This window comes from Sminthopsis crassicaudata, chromosome 4 (genome assembly GCF_048593235.1).
Source record: "Sminthopsis crassicaudata isolate SCR6 chromosome 4, ASM4859323v1, whole genome shotgun sequence".
Classification (NCBI taxonomy): Eukaryota; Metazoa; Chordata; class Mammalia; order Dasyuromorphia; family Dasyuridae; genus Sminthopsis; species Sminthopsis crassicaudata.
In genome coordinates this window covers 300,175,776-300,182,656 of record NC_133620.1, presented here as the reverse complement: position 1 = coordinate 300,182,656, position 6,881 = coordinate 300,175,776, and the positions used below count along the sequence as shown (strand labels likewise).

The 6,881-nt window shown below is 39.8% G+C and overlaps 1 long non-coding RNA gene across 1 annotated transcript; it reads left to right on the top strand.

Moving 5' to 3' along the window:
• The first annotated feature begins 331 nt into the window (after window positions 1-331).
• Window positions 332-6,529, top strand: LOC141541302 (uncharacterized). The gene is made up of 3 exons (XR_012481737.1): window positions 332-550; window positions 2,604-2,717; window positions 5,564-6,529. It is a non-coding gene; the product is annotated as an uncharacterized LOC141541302 (long non-coding RNA).
• The last annotated feature ends 352 nt before the right edge of the window (window positions 6,530-6,881 follow it).

The following is a 6,881-nucleotide window of genomic DNA, read 5'->3' as shown; positions in this document are numbered from 1 at the left end:
CTATCAGATATTAAACTAGGATTCAAAAAATTGTACCTAGAGATCTCTGAAAGCCGCAGAGGAGGCAGCCAGGTAATTAGTTGTTACTGCAAAGGTCTGTGGCCTGAGGCTTTCTGACGTCCTGGGAATTAGGAGAGACTGGCGATGTGAAATATTGAGTAACGCTAGAGCAGGCCAGAAGCAGCCCCCTGAGGACATTTATGCTGCCCACGGGGTTATGGCAACTGGGCTGAGTGGCGGAGACAGAGTGTGAGCTTTTGTTTTTACTATAGTCCGGCCCTCCCACAGTCTCAGGGACAGTGAACTGGCCCCCCTCAGTTTGAGGACCACTGTCCTAGAATGTTCTGAAACCCATGGGCAGTTTTCCAAATGGTTCATAACTGTTGGTCAGTAACTGTTTCTAACTACTGTCCAAAACTGTCCAAGCTTTCCCCACAGCGAGGTCTGGGGAATTTGTGGCCCTGTGGCGACCTTGTGCAGCTTCTGGAGCAGCCTAAGTAATTACACTCATGTTGAGGACAGTGGTCCCTTCAGGAGGAGAGGTGTCCAGGTAGGTGTATTTCTTTTCAATTCATTAACTTCACTTCCAAAATAAAAACAACAACAACAAAAAAAAACTTAACTGGAAAGCAGAAAAACCATTGAAATAACAAAAAATATTGTCAAATCCCACCAGAATAACAGGGAGAATTCAAAAGACATAACAATTAATTTCCTTTTCAAGAAAATATTTAATAACAGAATTTTGGTTTTTGTTCTTTGTTTTCACAACATCCTGTGCATCTCTCAGGCTCATTAGTGCATCGGTTCTCATCCCAGCCTTGAGAATAATCTCTTTTATTCTCTAATCCTTGTTGCAGTATTAAAGTATACATGTTATTGCCTGTTGTAAGTCAAAGAATATCTCAACTACATTCACATTTTGTGATTGGAGCTATCTGAGAGAAACTACCCATCCTATATTTTAAAAATGCCACCTGAAATCACAGCCAATAAGTGGATTTTACCTTTGGAGATAAATTCTTTTGACATACAGACACTTTGCCATAATCATTCATCCTCTGTAATTATTCCTGTGGTTACACAAGGAGTCTCTCAGTTGCCTTCCTTCCATTTATTTTAATGATGAGTATGGAGGCAAAATGAAAAGGAGAAAGGAGGAAATTGGGAAACAATCTGAAAGAATTGATCACTATCATCCATTGTGTTGGAGAGGGTTCTGCTTACTGCTTGAAAAGCAGTGCCTGGGCTGTGCTACGTTAGGGCCTTATGGGACAGCTACTTCTTTAGTTGGGTGGATGGGATAGTTGTTGTAATAAGGAATTATAGCAGTTTGGTTGACATCTTTTCCCTCAATGAAATCTGCAACTGAACAGGGAAAGAAACAGGACAATTCCCAAGGCTGAGAATCAATCAACAAAGATTTAGCAATACTTGTTTAAGATGCACAAATTCCATTTTAAATGGGAGGACAACAAATACATAAACTAGAATCCACCAAAAAAATACAGAGTACAGAGACAGTCACATGAGAATGCATAATCCTAATAGAACAGCTGGAGTCCTGTAGGAAAGAGGTGTACAGGGTCATGAGGTTGATGGCAAGGAGACTAAAGGAAAGCAAGCCTCTGGGGGAGGAGAGTCGTAGAGGAAGGGCTTAGAACCTGCAGAAGCTAATGGATGAAATGTGGGCAAAGTAAGAGAAAAGGGTAGGGGATGACTGATCCTGCAAAGCTGGGTGCCCGGAGTAGAGAATTTCAGACAAGGGGAGAGTTTGGGGGACCAAGATTATGCAATGTGCTTTGGACACATGGATTTTCAGCTGCAAATTGGCTCAGATTCAACATGGGCAACAGAATTATATGGGAATTGGGGAGCACAGCTGAGGAGGTAGACTCCAGCCCCATCAACATAGCTGCGAGTGTTTTGCTTAGAGATGACAATTGGGCCTCATCAGTTTCCAGGACATAGATGACTGGTGACACAGGCATAAGGGGGTCCTCCCCAGGGTCCATGACATAAATAAAGATCCAGTCAAAGAGCCAAGCAGGACACACAAGTCAGTAAAAAACCCAGAGATGGCAGAATCTGGAAAACTCTGAAAAGAGAGGGAGAAGAAAAGGCAGTCACTCCCAAAAATGCTGCCAGAGAGATGCTGAAGGAGGAGAATTAGACAGGGCTCTTTCAGCTTTTGCACTCCAGAGGTTATCAGTCACTGCATTTCAATGAGTAAAACTCATCTGAATGAGGAGGAGAGAAGCCAGAGTGCACAGAGTTTAGGAGAAAGAATAAGAAAAAACATTGATTTTCTACTGTGGTGAGACCCTGGACGAAGCCCTGGGGGTGGGGTGGATACAAAAGCCTGGGGGACCTCCCAGTCTCCATGGAAACAAATCTGCACCAATCAGTGGTTTACAAGGAAAACTGAGAGTGTGTGGAGTAAGATATGATGAACTGAAGAACCACAATAAGGATTATACCCAGGACCTAAAGGCTTCCCCCTTAAAGGATAGAAGGACCTGGGATCTGATATTCTGAAAGGTAAAGGTAAATGGAATGCAGCCAAGAATAAATTACTCCTCTAAACTGAGATTTTCTTTCAGAGAATAGATGGACATTCAGTGAATCAGGGTGACTTGCATTTATTGCTGATGAAAAGACCAGAGCTAAACAAATATTGAAAATCCAAATATTGAAATCAGAAGAAGCATAAAAAGGTAAGCAGAGCACTTAAAAAGTATAATTCTGTTATGGGTATACATAGAGAGTATATGTATAATTTCATATTACTGTTCCAATAAAAAAAATAAAAAAAAAACTAGAGGTGAGAAGGGCATTATACTTGGAAAAAAGAGAAAAGTGGAGGGAAAATGAGGGAAATTAAATCTCAAGACGAAGCAACGAAAACCTTTTATAAATGAGGGAAAGCAGGGAAGGGGATGAATGTTTTGTGAATCTTACTCTGGACAGATTTGGCTCAAAGAGAAAATATTACAAATATTTGGTTTCCCCGAGAAACTTCTCTCACCTTACAGCAAAGTGGGGTAGGGGAAAAGCAAAAGGGGAAAGGGGGAAACTAAATAGAAGGGGAAACAGAAATACTAAGCAAAGGTGTAAGAAAGGGGGAGGGACTCTAAAGGAAGATGGCTGGTTGAGGCAAGTAGTGCTCCTAAGAAAAATACTGGGGAAGGAGGGAAAGGGGAAAAGGAAAGAGAAAAGTATAATTTTGGGAATAAGATGGCAAGGAAATACAGTTTTAACCATAAATGTGAACTCTCTCAATAAAAGGTAAATGGATAGCAGACTGGCTTCTATAATATATTGTTTAAAAGAAACACATTTAAAACAGAATGATACATACAGAGGAAAAGTAAAAGGCTGGAGCAGAATCTATTATGCTTCAGGTGAAGTACAAAAAAGCAGGGGTAACCATCCTGACTTCAGATCAAGCAAAAGTAAAAATATGTCTAATTAAAAGGAATAAGGAAGGGCACTATATATCTATATCTATATCTATATCTATATCTATATCTATATCTATATCTATATCTATATCTATATCTATATCTATATCTATATCTATATCTATATATATCTATGCATATATCTATCTATCTATCTATCTATATTGGAAAAATATAAAGGGCTATTGGATAGGGGCAGCAAAAGTAATAAAGGTGACAAGACTACCCAAGACTGGGTACCCAAATACACCTATTTATTTAGTGCTATGACAAACTCTCAACCTATTTTACTGACCCCTGCCCCCCAAAAAAATTAATCTGTAAGAGCAAAAGGTCAATTTCAAGGGAATCAATTAAAAAAAATTGAAGGTGACCTCTGCTTTATAATGTAGCTTTAGATGTCATATAGCTAGGCCATTCAAACCATTTGGTACTAGATAGGAAAAAGAGCAGTTATCAACGGAATAGGTTAAGTTCACAGAACAAATTAGTTAATGACTATAGCAATCTAGTGTTTGACACAGATCTGGAACAGCTAGACCATCAAAACCATTTCGTACTAGATAGGAAAAAGAGTCATTGATCAGTGGAATAAATTAGGTTCACAGAACAAAATAGTCAACTACTATAGCAATCTAGTGTTTGACCCCAGCTTTTGGGATAAGAATTCACTATTTGACAAAAACTGCGGGGAAAATTGGAAACTAGGATGGCAGAAACTAGTCATTGACCCACACCTAACACCATATACCAAGCTAAGGTCCTAATGGGTTCATGATCTGGAAATAAGAATGATATAAACAAATCTGGAACAGCATAGGATAATTTACCTCTCAGAACTATGCACGAGGAAGGAATTTATGACCAAAAAAAAAAACTAGAGATCATTATTGATCACAAAATAATTTTAATTAGATTAGAAAAATTACCCAAGCATATGTTTTTTAAATAAAAAGCTATATGATAAAATTTTTTTAAAAGATAAAGCCAGCCTTGGTCCCTGAATCTCTGGCTCTCTGGCTCTCTGGTTGATTGGATGCCAAGCATATTGGCGGCAAAAAGTATTGACCTTGCTATTGTTTTTTTACAACATTATCCCTTGCACTCGCTTCTGTTCTGACTTTTCCCTTCCCTCCCTCCACCCCCTCCCCTAGAAGGCAGGCAGTTTTGTACAGGTTTACTATGTTATATTATATCGCAGATACAATGTATGTGAGCAGAACCGTACAGTTCTCTTGTTGCACAAGAAGAATTGGATGCACAAGGTAAAAATAACCTGGGAAGAAAAACAAAAAAATGTAAACAGGTTACACTCATTTCCCAGTGTTCCTTCTCTGGGTGTAGCTGATTCTGTCCATCATTGATGAAATGGAACTGAATTAGATCTTCTCTTTGTCCAAGATAGCCACTTCCATCAGAATACATCCTCCTACAGAATTATTGTTGAAGGGTATAATGGTCTTCTTGTTCTGCTCATTTCACTTAGGATCAGTTTATGTAAGTCTTTCAAAGCCTCTCTGTATTCATGCTGCTGGTCATTTCTTATAGAACTATAATATTCCATAATATTCATAAACCATAATTTACCCAACCATTCTCCGATTGTTGGACATCCATTCAATTTCTATTTTCTGACCACTACAAAAAGGGGCTGCCCCAATCATTTTGGCAGAAGCATGACCTTTCTATTGTTGCCTTATATTGTCCTATATTGTTATACTACTTTGATTGTCCTATTTTTTGCTCAATAAAATAGAATTTTCAAATGTATTGATTTAGAATATACTTTGCTTTATGAATCGTGTTTGGAGAGAAAAAGCAAAGCAAAAGGAACAACCATGGAAGAGAGAAAAAAAAAGTGACCACAATACATGGTGTTACATTTTTTTTCTCATTTTTTTTTAATGCAGAGGGCATTTTCTGTCCAAAGATTAGGATTGCTTTGGATCACTAAAGCACTAGGAAGAGCCAATTCTCTCCTATCTGTCACAAATTCTTGTTATTTCGTACAAAGTATTCTTCCTATTTTTGCCACTCACATCCTTCCCTGTTTCCTAATTCCTTCTCCTTTGCTCATATGTTGCCTCCTTCATCCACAGACTTGAACCTGCCACTTGGTAGAAGGCTCTGCCAACAGACCCTGGAGGACCTCACTGGTATTTGACCTGCCCACATAGCTCGTGGTGTGAAAAAAAAGTAAATTAACTCGACCACCAGGCTAAATGTCTACCCTCCACAGAATGGGCCCCACTGCCTGGCAGAAGCTACCACCAATGGGCCAAGGCGTTCCTCTTCCTCAATCGACCTCAACTCTTCATCACGTATTGGGTAAAAAAAAAAAAATTAAAAACGACAACAAAAAAACAGACAAGGTGACCCACCTTAACCCCTCCTAGGATGAATGTGTGTCCTCCAGAGACTTCACCCCAAAACCTAGAAGAATGCCAACAGGCCGAATGGAAGGCATTGTGCCATCTTTGGAAAAAGATCCTCCCCCCAAAAAAGACACCAATCACCCTCAAAATGTAGTCTGAATGTGTGACCTCTGCAGATGTGGTTCCACCACCTGGCAAGAAAGTTCCACAGATGGGCCAGGGCGCTCCTCTTCCCCAGTTGATCTCCCCCCATTTCCCTTGAAAACCTGAGAGAACAGATGCCCAACATAAAGCTCCAGCATTCACTGTGATGCCAGCAGGTGGGCTGGCCTTGGCAGTCCCAACCCTGGAAGAAGCCAGTCTCTGAGCTGACCAATGACCACCCCACCCCTCTCAGCCTTCTCTTGCCTCAGGCTGCAGCACTTGCCTGCACAGGCTTTAGGCACTCCAGCCAAAGACCCAGGAAGAGGCTCAGCCCCTTATAAAGGAAAATTGCGAACACCAGTCCAGGATCCTGTTCACAAAGATGGTAAATTGAGAATCAAGAATTGCTAATTGTACATGTAGTTTCAGTCAGACTTGGTCCCCAGGTCTCTGGCTCACTGGATGCCCTAAACAGCATAGGTATTGGCTGTCCTGTTTGGACAATGATCTTATACATTAAAAATTGAATAAAATTTTAATTTTAAATTTTTTGTAGTGTTTAGTAAATTTACTTTTTATAAGCATTGCTTTTATGAATCATGTTGGGAAAGACAAATCAGAGCAAAAGGGAATAATCATGAGAGAGAGAGTGAAACAAAAACATAGCATATGGAGTTTTACATTCTTTCTCTGTAGTTCTTTTTGTGAAAGACTTTGGACAGCAAATGCCATCTTCAATCGGGATTGCTTGGATCACTAAAGCACTGAGAAGCAATTCTTTCCTAGCTGATCAATACAAATTCTTGCTGTTATTTTGTACAAAGTATTCTTCCTTCTGATTGTTCCACTCAGCATCAGTTTGTGTGAATCTTTCCAGGCCTTTCTGAAATGAGCTTTT